The sequence below is a fragment of the Anser cygnoides genome, chromosome 18 (assembly GCF_040182565.1).
Source record: "Anser cygnoides isolate HZ-2024a breed goose chromosome 18, Taihu_goose_T2T_genome, whole genome shotgun sequence".
In the NCBI taxonomy this organism is placed as follows: Eukaryota; Metazoa; Chordata; class Aves; order Anseriformes; family Anatidae; genus Anser; species Anser cygnoides.
The window spans coordinates 5104234-5119925 of record NC_089890.1 but is presented as its reverse complement, the minus strand read 5'-3'; the positions used below and the strand labels follow the sequence as shown (position 1 = coordinate 5119925).

General features: G+C 54.8%; 1 protein-coding gene across 9 annotated transcripts in view; it reads right to left on the bottom strand.

Moving 5' to 3' along the window:
• The window catches only part of CAMKK1 (calcium/calmodulin dependent protein kinase kinase 1), a 98826-nt gene that overhangs the window by 62697 nt on the left and 20437 nt on the right, over positions 1-15692 (bottom strand). For 2 of the 9 annotated variants that reach the window (XM_066979495.1, XM_048068106.2), the window contains exon 3: positions 12810-12873. The exons of 6 other annotated variants lie outside the window; for them this stretch is intronic. The gene's annotated coding sequence lies outside the window, so the exon portion shown is untranslated. Of the gene's footprint in view, positions 1-8297; positions 8703-12809; positions 12874-15692 lie in introns of those variants that run through there. One more of the 9 variants, XM_048068109.2, reaches the window with a different exon arrangement.

Here is a 15692-nt window from a genome sequence, read left to right as displayed (position 1 = left end):
GGAGATGAGCAAATGTAATTAATTTTGCTGCTCCACAACCTATTTCAAAGCATTGTCTGAAAAATGAGAGATGGTAAAGCTGGTTTGCTGCTTGGTGTTTCCATTTGGCTAACAAGAAACGTTCTTGCAGGAGGGACGGGGAGGTTACAGGGCCCTGGGCTCGGCATCTCCAGCTTCATTTCCTGATTTTGCTTCAGGCTACCCAGAAAGACGACTTGACAGCTTCATCTGCCACAGATCCCAGGCTCAGAGGAACGATGCCGCACTCAGCCTGCCCCGTCCCACTTCCCCTTTCTGTCCCTGAGCACACGCTTGCCCTGTGCTCAGGCACCAAGGGGCCTTGCAGTAGAAGAGAGCACCGGGAACCACACCTGCAGTTTGCACGGGAAGCACCCAGGCAGCAATCCTGCCCCTGCTCGGAGCCGGAGACTTCCTCAGGTGCTCGCAGTGTCCTCCACAACAGCGTGGGGACCGGAGGGACAGCGTGGGGCATGTCAGCATGTCGCACCACGGCGCTGCCTGAAGGCTGACCCCATTTGGTGCCTCTTGACCACAGGCAAAAGAGAGGTCCCAAAGACCACGGAAGGCTTTGTCTGCTCCTTTGATAGACAGTGGCAAGGTCAGGGATCAGGGCAAGTTTTCCAGTCGGTACAGCCAGCCACGTACTGGGATGGATGACCCGCAGACGGGATGCCACCTCCATCACCAGCACCCTCCAGGTCAGTCCCCCAGCCCTTGGCATCCATCCCTGCCTTGGGCACACCCAGCCCTCCTCGCCCCACCTGCTGCTTGTGTTAGGTTTCCTCCCGGTGTTCCCCCGCAGCAGCACAGCACGGATTAATTATCTGCTCTGCTGCTGTCAGCCAGCGCCAGAAACTCCCTTTAAGGAGAGAAGCGGCGAGTCCGAGGCTGGGCAGCCAAGCCCTGAAGTGCTCCTCAGATGACATTTTTGAAATATTAGGTCAGCAAGTCCCTTTCAGAGCCCGGGCTGTCTCTCCACACCAAACACCACAGCCGACGGCTATTTCCATCCCGGAGTGTCTCCTGAGCTCCCCTTTCTGCAGCTGGGTCTGCAGGACTTTGAGCACCAGCCCATGGCCCTGACACGAGGGAGACGCACGTGCACCACCCTGATGCCAGCAACCTCGTACACACACCCAAATACCAACCAGCCTGCTCAGACACCTGCAGGACGGAGAAGCTGATGGGGGATTTGTCTCTCATGCACCAGAACAACAGCTGAGCTGCCACGAGCCCCACGTGAGACACCAAGAACCAAGGGGTTTGTTTCATGTACCTGCGAAGCCAACGACAGCAAGTCCCTGCAGCCCCTGCAGAGATAAGCAGGACAGCCGGACACCAGAGCAGCCTGCGTGCCTGGCAAAAGGGTGAACTGCTTCAGGTACAGACCCCTGACTGAAACCAGGAGAAATTCCCACAACCCAAACACTAAGTAGGGGCGCAGTGTTTGTGCTTTACACACACACCATACACGTGCTTTTCGAGGCCTTTGTTTCAGAGCACAGTCATGTCTTGCTGAGAAATCACCCGATCCTGCTCTGATAATTCAAGTCTTTTTTCCTCGCCTCTCCCCAGTCCTTGGCAGTGAGCCTGGCTGTTGTGCCACAGCTGAAAATTAGATCATAAAAGAGAGGCACTTTGATTACTTCTGTGAAGCTCCTAGCACAGCTTTAAAAGCAACCACTGAATGACAAGAAACAGTATTTCTGCGATTCTAGCTTGTGTGAGACACTTGAAAAGCAGCGTTCAGGCCCCTGCCCCTGCTAGATTTCCTGAATGACAACAAACATCTCCCGGCCACTTTTGTTCGCCTGGGAAACGCATCATTTCTGCCTCCTTTTTCTTAGTGTCTCCGTGCCTTAACAAGGCAGGGGGGTTCAAAAAGCATTTTAGGACTAGTCCAGTCCCCGAGCCACAAAGGACAAGCACCCCAAGGACACATTATTCCATCCTCGTCCTCCTCTTCCTCAGTCCCCCTCGGTGAAGACGCCAGCTCTGCTGCTTTCATGTTCCCGGGGCAAGGCATGCATGCAGATGTGAGATGCTGGGGTTGAGCTCAACAGCAGGCTCCTGATATCATCATACAAAAAAAAAAAAAAAAGCCTTTACTCCATGGAGGGTATTATTCCAATGCTGGGAGTAACTGCTAGCACATTTAGCTATGTTTTGGAACTAACTAGGATGCTGAACTAAAACCTCCAGTCTACCAGCCCACGGCAGGAGCGCTAACAACCACCCTGCGCACGGCGCGCTGAGCTCAGGGAGTTTTACAAAAGCTTTCCCAACTGCATTATATTTCCTCGCCCCACGTTCTAATTATATGATTAAATACATTTGCTTAATCAGATGCAATTATACTAATTGCATATGTAAGCAATAATCAACCAAAAATTACTCTGAAGAAAAAAGTTTCTACTTAAGGAAATTCCTGTGGCAAGAAAACACTGAGGACTGCCAAATCCATCTGACAGTGATATTAAGCATATTAATACATATTTTGAGCACCCCAGGTAATGCGGGTAAAGCAGGAGCCCTGCCAGGACCTTCATTCGACGGGGTGCGTTGGAGGTGTATTAGTTTGCAAGTCACAGCCGAAGAGGCACGGGGAACGGCCAGTGGGAGGCATTGAGCCCACACAGCACCACTGCGAGCAAAACGTGCGGAACAAACGCTTCCCCTCGCCGCCCCTACGATACCTGGGAGGCAGCACAGCCCCGGCACAGCCCAACAGCCAGGTCCGCACAGCCACAGCACCCCTGCCGCTGACCTCAGATTATAACAAATCCCGTTTGCCCTTGGGACAAAAGACAAAAGCCTTGCAGGGGAAGGAGCCCAGCCGCTGTACGGGCCTGACACCTGTCAGCCCCAGACACCGCAGCCAGGAAGGACGGGAGGAGGCTGGTGCGAGACGAGAGCACCGAGCCTGGTCGTGCTGGGTGACCACGCAGCAGCTGTCCCAGACATATGGGATCATTCGCCCTACCTCCACAGGACCCTACAGACAGTAGTAAAGAGGAGTTGGGCTTGGTGATATGCGCACAGCTGAAGAATACGTAAATCACAGTTTGATATCGGAAGAGAGTAAGAATTCAGGAGGCCCTGGCTTCCAAAGCTGCTCATTCTTGCTCCTGTCTGGCACTATCCCGACTGACCTGGACCTCAGAACCTGCACTCCCAAACCTCCTCTTCCAAAAGCCATCAGGAGTGCAGGAAATACCCCACACGCAACTTGTACCTTGCACAGGAAAAGCTGAACCCCATAACCCCTAGGAAAAAAGCCCTCTGGCCACCACCAACAAAAGCACACGCTGCTACAGCCCGAGGCTGTACTCACAGCACAGGGGCTACCTGCAGGGTCGGTGCAGAATTTGTGCAGCAAGGGAGAAGACTCAGAGCTGAAGCTGAGCAGGGAGGAGGCGAAGTGTCACGGTTACTGTCACTTGCTGAGCTGAGAGGCAGCGCGAGTGAGTCCCTGGAGAGGGGGCAGCAGAGGCGGGGAGCACAGCTTGCTGGAGGTGGCACTGAAACAGCCGGCGAGGGGGTGCTTCAAAAAATAACCGAGAATGTCAGATTACATGAAGTTTGAGAGGGCTAGATTATTTTACAAGTATTAACGAGCAGGGCAGCAGCCAGACCCGATCAATTCATGAGCAAAATAACCAGCTCAGAGTCAGGGAGTCTTTAATATTCAGGGTCTTCATTGCAATAATGACTTTTCAAATGTCTGTGCCATGCGAAGGTAAATGGCAGTTAAAACAAAAAGCTGTTTGATGGGTAAGGGACTTGTCTCAGCTGAGCCATCTGCCGCTGCAGCCCGTAACGATACCTCGGAATTGCCACAGAGAAGACGCAGCGAGGAACAAACTGAAACGAAGAATTCAAGGGGAGCCGAATGGCGTACCGGTCCTCACCTCCACGGGCACGGTCTAACTCTATCACCTCCTGTAGCATGGAGAGAAAGGGAGGAGGAGAATAAGGGAGAAATAGAACCGAAGGCACAACGCACGGCACCAAGCGAGGCAGCATACCAACAGCTTTGCAGGGGCAGACAACACAGGGCATCTGCCCCCTGCTTTTAGCATGAGGTCTGGTTTTCACTCCTGAGGAGCTGAGCCGCCAGGAAGGGATTCAGGAAAGCCGGGGAGCCTCCAGCCAGGCAACCAGCTCCCTCACTCTAGGCTGGGATCCTGAAGAATGGAAAACCAGTGTAGGCAGAAGTCCGGGATTATTCCCTGCTGGGGCTGCGTGCTGGCCAGCACAACCAGGAGCCCGCGGCACTGCGCAGGAGGTGTTTGTTTGCACAAGTTCAACCACAGAGCAGGAGCCACAGGGACCACGCGCTGCACCTGGCTGCGCCCACCTTCTGCTGACCGTGAGGAAAAGCCTTCCTGCTCCCTTTCCGAGGCAAATTTGTTCAAGGATTTTACTGTTGCACAGAAAAAAAAAAAAAACACAACATATATATTTTTTCTTTTTAAATGGAGTTTTCTGCATTGCAGCTTGTGCCCATTGCCTCCAGTCTATCCCCTAGGCACTGCAGAGGTGAATCCGGCTCTGGCTTCTTTCCTGTCTCCTCCCGCCAGGCATGTACACACATGGGGATCTCCTTGAGCCTTCTCTTCTCCAGGCTGGACAATCCCAGCTGTCACAGCTTCTCCATCCTTACGGTCCCTCGCTGGCCCTGCCCCAGCAAGTCCGTGCAGTTCCCCCCTCTGCTCCTCCTGCTGGCTACAGGCAAGCGGCGTGCTCATCTCGTACCCCTGCAGGGCCCTGGCCTCCAGCAACACAGGGCAAACCCAGCTTTCCGAGGCACACGGAGCTCCCACACTCCAGCCCCAAAGCAGAAGTGATCCCTGTCCCCTGGGCTGTGTGACAGGGCAGTAGGTTCCCCCAAAGCAAAGATTTCCCCTGCCAAGGGGAAAGGCACGGGTTGAGCACAGCAGGGAAACCTTCCTCTTGCCAGGCCTGAGTTTGCTCTTCCCAGTGAGCTGTCAACTTTGGCTACGTTTCTTTTTGGAGAAAGGATGTGTAAACAGGTTGTTGTGCAAGCAAAGTAACCAAGGTAGCTCAGCTCGTTTGCCTCCGGGCTTTTCTCTCACCTCGATGGAGGCCAAGGGAGAGGAGCACACGTCCCTGAGAGTGCCGATGGGGCTGGGGCTTCTCCCAGCCCTCTCCCCTACCTGCTGGCAGCAGTCACCGCACCTGCTGGCAGCTCAGGTCTGAGGGTTCCTCCTCTGCCCAGCTGGACTGAAACGCTGCAGAGAGAAGCAGCAGGGAGGAAAACACGCCACCCTCCTCCTGCAGGTATGAGTTTACAGAAGTCTTGGTCAGCAAACAGGTTGCGTGGCATTGCTGTCAGCTCTCCGCATCACGCCTGCTCGGGTTACAGGCAAACGAGGGGTTCCCAACAACGACTGCTGCCAGCTCAACCGCAGCCGTGCTCCTGCCTGAGTGCCCACGCCTGGGGTATGTTCTGTAGCGAGGCCCCATGAGCCTGAGCAGCACCCTGAGCAGCTCAGCCTGCGGTGCGCACTGGTGAAGTAAAGAAACAGGGAGAAGGGAAACAGCAACCCAGAAGTGCACAGACAGGCTTCTCTCCCGACAGCGGCGTCTCGGCCCTCTGCTGCACGCTGGCACCCAGCAGGGACAGCCTGCACGCTTCCAGGCTGCTGCTTTCCTCCCCTCTCCGATTTATTTGCCTCACCAGCATTTTTTCCTCAGGCTCAGCTGAGGAAGCGGCTCCTGCTTGCCTCCTCCCCAGGAGCACCTTCCCGTTCCAACTGCTGGTTTCCTCTGCTCTCGAGGTGCTGGCAGAGCTCAGATCCCCCGGCGCCGCACAATATGGGAGGATTTAATGGTATAAAAGCAAATCACCGAAAAACAAGGCTGGGGTAGTTTAGGAGCAGCAAAGTGGGACTGGGGAAAATGTACATAAACACAGCTCGGCAGCGCAGTGAGGCAGCTCAGCATCACAAACCTTCGGCAGCCTCAGATCTCCCAGCACAGACAGCTGCTGAAGTCAGTGCTGTCTAAAAAGCATCCACACTAAACGGAACAAGCCGCCAGACAGAACAAGTTCACATTTATACATGTTGGGCTTAGAGGCTTATCTTCCTCCCAGATAAGGAAAAAGCTTTCAGCTGCCTGTGAGAGATGTGGAGGTATTCCAGGGGATGTATCTAAGTTGCTCAGTTCTGTGAAAGGCCGCAGTGAAAAGTCTTTCCAGCATTTTAAAAACATTAATTTCCAGCTGTTCTAGGATTGCCAATCTCCAATAAAAACGTACAGCACAGAACACAGCGGGCTTTCTTCTTCCCGGCGGTTCAAATATGAGTGCAGATTTCCATTCAAGGTGATCTCTGCAAAGAGTTTTAATCAGGGAAATAATCCCAGCACCCACCTCTAAGCGCCCACGTGCTGAAGCTCTGCGGCATGCCCCGAGACGAGAGGTGAATCAAGGGAGAACTACACGGAGCAAGACAAGAGCAGCAGCAGCTGTAAGACAAATGGACTTCAAACCCAGAGCTCAAATTATTTGCAGTATTTCCACATGAGTAACTCCCATCTTTTGATAATCCTCACTTCTTTAGAAACCCCAGCCTGGCCCCAGTTAACCTGCACAAGACCAAGGGCAGAAGCGGGGAGGCTCCCCGCGCAGGGCGAACAGGCTCCGGGGATGCGAGGCAGCAGAGAGCCACCGGAGTCCCAGCCAGGTGACCCCTGTCAGTTCCCCTGGTACGTGCACACAGAACCCCTGCTGCTTGGAGATCTGAAGGGTAGCAGCTTTCCCAATTCCTTTGAAGCCTTAAGCTTTAGCTCTCTAAGCCAAAATGCACTTTCAAAGCCCCAAGGTCAATGACTGGAGATTATCCAGCAAGGCGCTAGGCAAAAGCTGCGGCACAAAGCTGTTCTTTTGCATCCCTGTAATGCTATTCCAGAAGTTGGGGCACTTGTCAGAGCACAAAAAGGCCTCGCAGCCTACCCAAGACATTTTCCAGGTGCAGCTTTACCTGGAAAAACGCACGAAAACGCCACCCTGGGGCTCCCGCTTTCCACTCTGGCTCTGCACAGCAAGCCCAAGACCAAGAGGCAGCCACAGCTGGGGTGCCGGCAGCCCTGGGACACCACGGCAGTGTCCCCATTTTCTGTGGCTCAGGAAAAGCACCACAAGGTGTACCCGACCTGCCAGACCCTTTCGGAGGCATCTGAAGAAGATGTGAGCCATCCCTCAGCTGTGTCAGCTCCACAGAGCTGCAACTGAGAAGAAAAAAAGGCACGCTGTGGGCCAGCAGGTGCCAGAGGAGGAAGAGGAGCAATCCCGCTGGCACAAAGACGTTCCTTTGCTGAGGGAGGTGTGCTTTGGACGGCAGCACAGGCTGCCAGCCTGCTTCACCTGCTGGGCCGTCACAGCTGTGCCTTGTTCTCCCGAGAGCTCAGCAGCCTGAATGTCTGAGCTGATCCCGCCTGCAAATCACATCAAGCCTGCGGCTGGGTTCAGGGAAGCCTGAGGCACTCGGGGCTCTGATGAGCCTGCCCTGCAGACAGCCTGCCGCCCCTCTGCCTCCCGGGGGAAGGCTGCAGACAGCCAGCAGCCTGCAATTCTTCCCAGCCAGCACAGCCTGTCCTCGGGGAAAGAAGGTACGGAAGTCAGCCAGCACCCCCTGCTCCACCCCACCCCGAGCCAAGGGGTGGGGGAACCTTTTCACCCTCCTGCTGGCAGCTGGAGTGAGGAGGAGAGCCCCGCTCCACAGCCCAAGCCCTGCTCCCGGCTCAGAGAAGCACACTGAGCTACCGAGGAGCTGCCACAGCTCAAAAAGCAGGGACAGAGCTAGCAGTGATGGCAGAACGCAGGGGGCTGCCTCTTTGCAGAGTTAAAGCCTCCTTCCTGGTCTCCAGCTGGGGCCGTAACACCTCTTGTGCACACAGCAGGCAAAGCTAAAGAACACCACCCTAAAAACCTCACAAGCAAGCAGACCCCAGACCCCTTGTCCAGAGCACTGCAGGCAATGCCACTTTGAAACACGACCCGAATTTCCCAGTTTGCCTCCAAAAATTACCGAGGCAGGAGAACACAAATCCAGGTTAAGAGAGAGGGAGGGAAACAACCACAGTCTGTGCAGTTTCATAGCAAGCAGAGACGTGGAAACGTGGCATGTGGGTTGCAAACGCACCCTGACCACTGCTCGTGCAGCGTGGCCTGCCCCATGCCCGGCAGGAGAGCACAGAAAAGAAAAAGAAAACCTAAAGCCAACGGACTCAGACACCGGCAACAATACCTGCTCCCGTCAGCCGTCCCAGGAGACATCCCCGCGGCGCAGGTCAGCGTGTCGCTGGGAGATGAGTTACACAGCTCTAGCTACTCAGATATCCTCCTGGTTGCCAGGGGGAGAGAAATCAAAGAACAAAACTGGTAACAACGCGGAGAAAAAGGAAAGCATGTGTTTAAAAGCCTTGCTGGCTCCTCACCAGGGTGCTCAGCACCTTCCAGGACGCGTCTCGGAGCAATTAGTCTGGGTGCAGCCACCGAGTTTCACCGCACGCTGCTCGTCTCCGTGCTGCAGATGTCGGCTCCGCTCCAGCAAAACACTTAAGCACACACTTGAACTTTAACTACAGTCCCAGGACGTCAGGAGGGACAACGTTCCCGTGCTGAAGTGTGAACAGCACTGAAAAACGCAGCCTCAAAAATGAGGAACTAGATTCATGTGAGCAGCTGGGTGACCGTGTGTCACACGTGTGAACAGGAGTACTGCCCAGCCACGCAGCCGTCCCAGGGCTCCTGTCCCAGGAGGGGCGGAGGACAATTGTGCTGGCCTCCCCATTTGCACTTCCAGCTGTTCCTGAGGCCAAAGGAGCACTGGAAATAATTCTCAATACATCCACCTGGGCCCACCTCTGCCCAGCTTTCTTCCCTCCACCTGCACAAGCTGCTCAAGCAAGACGTGACCCCCGGCCGCAGCCACCATGAGCCCTGCGTCCTGGAGATGCTGCAGATGCTCCGGCAGCACCTCGACGCAGCTCCTGCTCAGTTCCTCTCCCATCACCCCGCTCGTGCCCCAAACCACCGGGACTGGTTTGCTTTGCAACGCTCGAGCCCATGAGAGGTGCACGGGGGCGCAGGGAGCGCAGCGCTCTCCCAGACGTCCCGATCGCTCGCTGATGGCTGGAGGCCGCGCGCCCGTTTGGAAAGGGATGCCAGGAACAGCCAACCTCAGCAACTGCTCAGCAGAAAGGAAAAATAAACCCACCCTTGGAGGCACCTGCATCTGGAGCTCTACCTGCGGTCCCTGCAAGCGAAGCAACCTCACCTGGAAGGTTTTCTGACCAGTAACACCACCAAATCACTAACATTTGCCTCTGTTATTATTATTATTATACTATCACATATATAATCGTCTATCGCCTTTGAGGTTTAGGAACAGTTTTGCAAATTAGGTAGGTTGTAAAACAGAACACAAAGATGCTTCTTTTGAAATTACTAAAAGCAAAACAAACTGGGAAGCTTATTGAGGAAGCGGTAACTCCCTCTGTACTTGAATTCTCCAAGCCGGACTGCTGGGCAAGTCAGCCACGCTTGTGGCCCAGGAGATCTAGCTTACAGCTACAGGGACCTTAAAGCCCACGGGCCTGTGAATTATTCTCTAGTACCTGCCACAGGACACTCACAAGAAAACTATTTTTGGCTTTCCTTTCACCAGTTCTGTTTAACAATAAAACCCCATTCTTCTGCTTCCTGGTTTAGAAACCGTGGCCTAATGCATTTCCCTGGGAAATTCCCATTTACATGCTATCTGCCACCTGCCCTCACCTGCTGCATCCTCCAGACGCTGCCTATTCCCCTGGGGTGGGAGAACAGCGGGAGCACTCGGGGTGAAACGGTCTGGCTTAGATGGCTTTGCAAAAGTCGCTGAGAGAAGCCCAAATTCTCATTACTGACCTCTGGCTTCTTTATTTGCCTCTGTACTCTTCCTCTAACTGGGCACACCGCTGGAGGAGCAGATGTCAGCATCATTTTTTATACCCCCACATCATCATTCCTGATAGAAACCAGCCCATCAGCACCAGAGCTGTGATCAGCAACCTGGTTTCGATGGTCAGCGCATCCTTTTTGACACCTGCAGCACTGGTAAGAATTTTACCTCTCCCAGCTTGGCAAAGCCTACGCCTAACCCGTCACCAGTGCCCTGTGCCGCTCTGCTCAGCTCTCCCACTTGTGCTGCCACCAGCTGCACGGGTCAGGCGAGGTGCAGAGACCGTGCCGCGCTGAGCTCAGCTGGCTGGAGGAGGAGTAGCCTGTGCTGTATTTGCTGCAGGGGGGCTGACATTAGAAAGAGAAGCTGGAAGATTAGAAGGAAAAAAGGGAAAACCTCAGTTTGCTTGCTGATGTATAACCCACTGCCAGGTTTATCTAGTCATTTTCCATCGTTCCACCAGGTTCTCAGATATCCTATTCACTTGCTCAAACATGTGCACGTTTCTGAAGAAGTGGGTTTCAAGTCAACCTCTTCAACGGTCTTGTAATGGAAAAAGGCAGTTACAAATACAAGTTGAGAACAGCGGAGTTTATTTGCACAGCAATCTTCAGAGTGGTTCAGGGGCCAGCTCCCATCTAAACAAGCTTTTATGTGCTGCTGGTGGCACGGAGAATAGGCTCAGACTTGTACTTACAAAGGGGACTCGCTCAAGTGCCCTGAGAACAAAGCCTGAGAAGTCTGACTGGAGGCATGAGCTCACTCTGCCTGGCCGGGAAGCCAAGACCCAAATTTGAGCACTGCTACAAAACTCGGGCTAAGTTCCTGGGATGCACCTTGCTTGGCAGAGAGAGCTGTTTCAGCTTCTGTCTCACAAACCACCCCATCACGTTCTTTCCCATGGCCTTGATTTAATTGTATTATCTTCCCTCCCACAATCATTCTTTTTTTAGATACTTATAAAAAAATATCGAAGGGAGGGGTGGAAATTTTAAGCTCATCTCTACCCCTGCCATTCTGGAAGCACCCAAAAGGAGAAGCACTTCATTCTCAAGTGACTAAGACGTGAGTCAGCTGATGAATAAGCACATCAGCTCTCGAAGTCTCACTCAAATCATGACCAAATGCAAATCGTTTCATTACCTAAATCACTTGCCCATTTCGTACGGTAATGCTGCAGCACTCTAAGGTCCTGCAGGGGCTCCCATTTCAGACGCCAGGTAATTGCTGCTGATCTCACGCCAAGGTAGGCAGCGCACTGCTAAGAAACCCTGCGCTGCAGAGTCAAGCAAAGCCAAGTCGTGAGCTTGCATTTAGAAGTGCTCTGAAAGTCCACTTCTGAGACGCCTCCAGCCTCAGCTAACGCCTGGGTTAAACGTGTACAGGCTGCTGGCAGCAGCCTCACGTTCGGCTCAGCACCCTACAAACACAGCCCCAGCTCCCAGAGCCAGCAGGGCTCCGTGCGGGCAGGTGCCAGGGCTGCAGCCAGACTCTTCCGACATCCCTCTGTTGTTCTTACACAGCTCTTATACAAAGCTGCAAAAGCATCGAGTTAAAATGGTACCTGAACATCCCGCTATTCCAGAGGAAACTCAGCACCTCCCAAAATTAACATGCACACATCCTCACCAACACCCTGTGGGATGCATCCACGGGCAGGGACACAGAGCACTGGGGCACAGGTGGAGATGTGAGCTTAAGATCAGAAGCGGGTCTAGCTCTCTCCCCAAAGGCCCTGGCGCAGCTGGGCCACCATCAGGGAGTAAGCAAAGCGTGCAAAACGTGCCCAAACAGCCCGGGCGACCCACGCCGGCAGAAACAACTGGTCTGTCTGACCCGTTTCACAGTCCAGCCTTTCTACGGGGCTGCTCATTGCTCCACGTTCAATTAGCGCAGCACATAAAAACCTCCAAAAAGTGGAATAACTTCACAGAAATAATTTCAGACACCCAGATGAACGCAGCAGGGTTTTCACAGAACCGGCCAGCCCTGCTTTAGGTATAAAGAAATAGAAAAGAAGAGAGATTTCTCACCAGGGAGAGAACTCACAGTTTGCCTGTGCCAGACTAACGATGTTAACGGCCACCAGCCCCACCGGCTTTCCTCCGCGGAGCCGAGGCTGCTTTGTCTTCATTATTCCCTTTGGCGCAGAGGAAACCTCGCAACACCCCGTGCTAAATCCCGTGGCCACAGTGCAACTCCGCACGAGGGGCAGGTAGGGGGTGGCGAGGGACGTGCCGGTGCTCAGCACCCGCAAGCTGCCGGCGGGGGGACGCACAGGGTGAGGGCTCCGGGACTGACGGCTCAGCCCCTGCCTGCGGAAGCCAGGCCCGGCAGCTGTGCCCCCAGAGTGGCTGCTAACAGGGTGGCACGCACTGACACACGCCTGCACAGGAGCACGTGCGCAGAATTAAGCTGACGGCCCAGATCCCACTGGCAGGTCGCTCCCCGTGAGGTCGGATCGGATGCATTAAGGAGAGGGGAGGGAAAACCGACAGCCTTCAAGGAGAGCGCACAGCAGCTCCCCTGCACTGCACTTCACTGCTGCAAACACGTCCCTTCTCCCCAGCTCAAGGCATCTTTCAAAATAAAGGGCAATTATCGCTCCTGGATGGTTAGGGCACCGTGAGATCTGCCTGCTCCCTGCTGGGATAACCACTCTGCCTGCCTGTCCCCCTCCAAGCCACTCTCCCGAGCACGGAGGAGGCAGCAAGACCTCCCCAGCAGCCTCAAGATCCCCCAGCCTCTGCCGCAGGCGCTCAGTGGCTGCCGGAGGGCTGCGGGCTGCCTCACTGCCACCGCGCTCCGAGCACCTACCTCTGGCTGTGGTGGCAAGCAGCCCAAAGGCAGACAGATCCGCTCAGCACGCCAACAGCCGCACCTGGGGAGAGGGAGGTAGGGAGAAAGGAGCTTACTTTTATCAGGGCACCTTAATCCCTTTCCCTGGGAGCGTGCTGTGGAGATACAAGGGCAGCCTCACCCTGCAATGCTCCCTCGGCTGTCTGCACCAGGCTGGTGGGCATGGCCGGGCCGCTGCCAGGGCCACCCTCACGCACAGCTGCAGCTCCTGACTGGTGCTGAACTCCGAGGGGCTGGGGAGAGGAAATAACCTGTAGGAAACCAGCCAGAACCAAGCGGTTCATGGAGACCCAGCCCTCCCAACTCCCTGGTTTCAGGCCGAGGGTTTCGCCCTGCTCCAACTGGAAATCAGCGGTGAGGTTTTCCTGATCTCTGCACTGCGGCAGCACAGGTCCCAGGGAGGCTGCCCACTTCACACGGGTTTCTCACCCCTGGAAGGCTCCCTCCCACGTGTTAGCAAAGACAAGATGACAAAAATCCCCAAGGATCGAGGTGGGAACAGCTGCCCCTGCCCTGGATCTGCTCCACGCAGTGCTGCCGGCTGCAGCCGAGGCAACTTCGTCGCCACTCCGTCTTTAAACAACCAGAGCTCTCCGAAGTCATTAACTCACGTAAACATTTCGGCTCTGTTGAGGGAGCTCCGTTTTTACAAGCACTCACATGAGAAGCAATCACCGCGTGCATTCAAGAAGAGGTGAATTGAAGAGAGGAAGGAGCCCGTGCTGTAAATATCATTTCTCCGAGTGCACGTTGGGCAGCCTGGTTCACCCAGCCCTACGCCGCCCTGCACCTTGTGCCACGCCGCCTTTAGGTCCTGTTACTGCGAACGTCTGCATCTTCGCTTTCGGTGCCTTGCTTCCCTGTGCTGCTGCTGCATCTTTCAGAAAGTCAAAGCCAGGCAGAGCACTTGTGGCCACAAGGGACTGGTGAACCACTTGCACTCTTTCCCTGCTCCTCTTTCCTGCTTCCCCACCACAGGACTGCTGATTCCTGCCCTCCCCTGGCTATACCTTGACCTTTAGACGAGAAGGCTTCAAGTCAGGCTGTCACTGACTCTCTTGGTACAGCACCGGGGCAGTGGGACCTTGCCCTGCCAGCCCTGTGATAGGAACCACAAATGAAATGCAAAATCCTGCTCGCACAGGGTCTGGTTCAGAGCTCCGTGGAAAGCCGCCTCTCTTCAGCGGCATGCGGAGCAGAGCCATAACCAGCACGAGCAGAAGAGAGCTATTTGCACAGCTAACTATTTGGGGAATACAACCGTGCAAAAACACAATTTTCCAGCCGAATGTCTTCGCAGCTTCCACCAGACCAAAAAAAAGCACGCGCACACGTGTACGGATGCATTTATCAGGTGGCTCTGGCACAGGAAGCGCTCCGATGCCATGGTGACGGCTGCTCCTGCAAAGCCGTAACGTAACAGACACGGAGAGACCCGGAGCCAGTTAGGGCAACAGCAGTGCTTGTGCTTACATGCTCCACAGCTACTGTGAGAGGGACAAAATGTGACTCTTATGAAAAAGACCCAAACCAAAGCCTAGATCCATTGTTAAACTGATTAATCAGACTCCTGGAAGCTCCCCGGGGACTGCGCTCAATCTCTGCTGCCGTTATCAGCATAAGCCCTGCACGGCAGTAACAGGAGGCTCCCCGAAGTGCCCCGTGCTTCGCTCACTTTGCAACGAGGCTGCTCAGGTTCACAGCACTTGGCATGCTCCTAATTGAATGGACAGGGCCAAGAGGAAGAACTTGGCTGAAAGTTACACAGCAGCCAAACAAAACTCCTACTGGCCCTTTTAATGACAAGAGAGCCAGCAGTCCCTCCTCTCCTGAGCGAGGCTGGGTGGCTCAGGTGTGCTCGGTAGGAGCGAGCCACCAGGTGATTTAAAGGCAGAAGGCTCCTGCCCACCCGTGCACAGAAGGACAACGAAGGAGAAAATCAAACCCAAGCGCAGCCACGGCAAACCAGCTGAAGAGAACCAAGCCGGAGGCACCCCAACGCAGCTCCCAGCAGCTGCGGGGGCTGACGGGGCCCCCCCAGTGCTGCTGGCTCTGGGAAGCTGCAAGAGGCTGCGGGGAAGTCTTGTGGCGAACGGGCAAACGGCACCCAGGGGGAGAGGGCTCCCTGGGAGCGCTGGCAGGTAAACGCGGTGTGGGAACGGCAACCTGATGAGAGACAGCATCCTGCTCTCCTCGCTGGGTGTCAATCACATGTTCCCCCAAATCCCCAAATTAGAATTAAATACAACACTGCCGCCTCTGCACCAAAAATTATTCAATCCATAAAAAGCATTTTCCTACATCTCTCTCTCTCATGACTCTCTGCAGGCCCCCTCATTCCTCTCCCCCCGGAGGAGCAGTTTGGTTATGGAAATGTTCTGATGGCAGCAGTCTGCAAACTTTTTTTCAGGGTGATTTAATGCCCATCTTGCTGTGGGGCAGCTCAGACTCGGCTGGCTGATGCTGCAGGGAAGGGCCCACCTCAGGCTGCTATAGCAAAGCGAGGGGAAGGGGGCTCTTCCCATTGCCACCGAGCACAACATCATAAAACTGCATCGCGACCTGGCCGTCGTCGCATCGGCTCACTCGGGCCCTGAGACAGCAGCTTGCCGCTTGCCTCTGCAGAGGACAGAGTCCCACTTCCCCCTCCAGTTGGGTTTTATCCCATTATTCCTCCAGATGTGCAGCTTAGAACGAAATAACTACCTCAAAACTTGCCTCCTTTGCCAAGCTCTCGTTAGAGCTAAGCACAGGCTGAGGAGCACACGCTGCTTACAGAGGGCCTGCCGGACGGGAGCTGTGCTTCGCACACCCAGCGCTCCGGGGACTGCACAGGAGCTG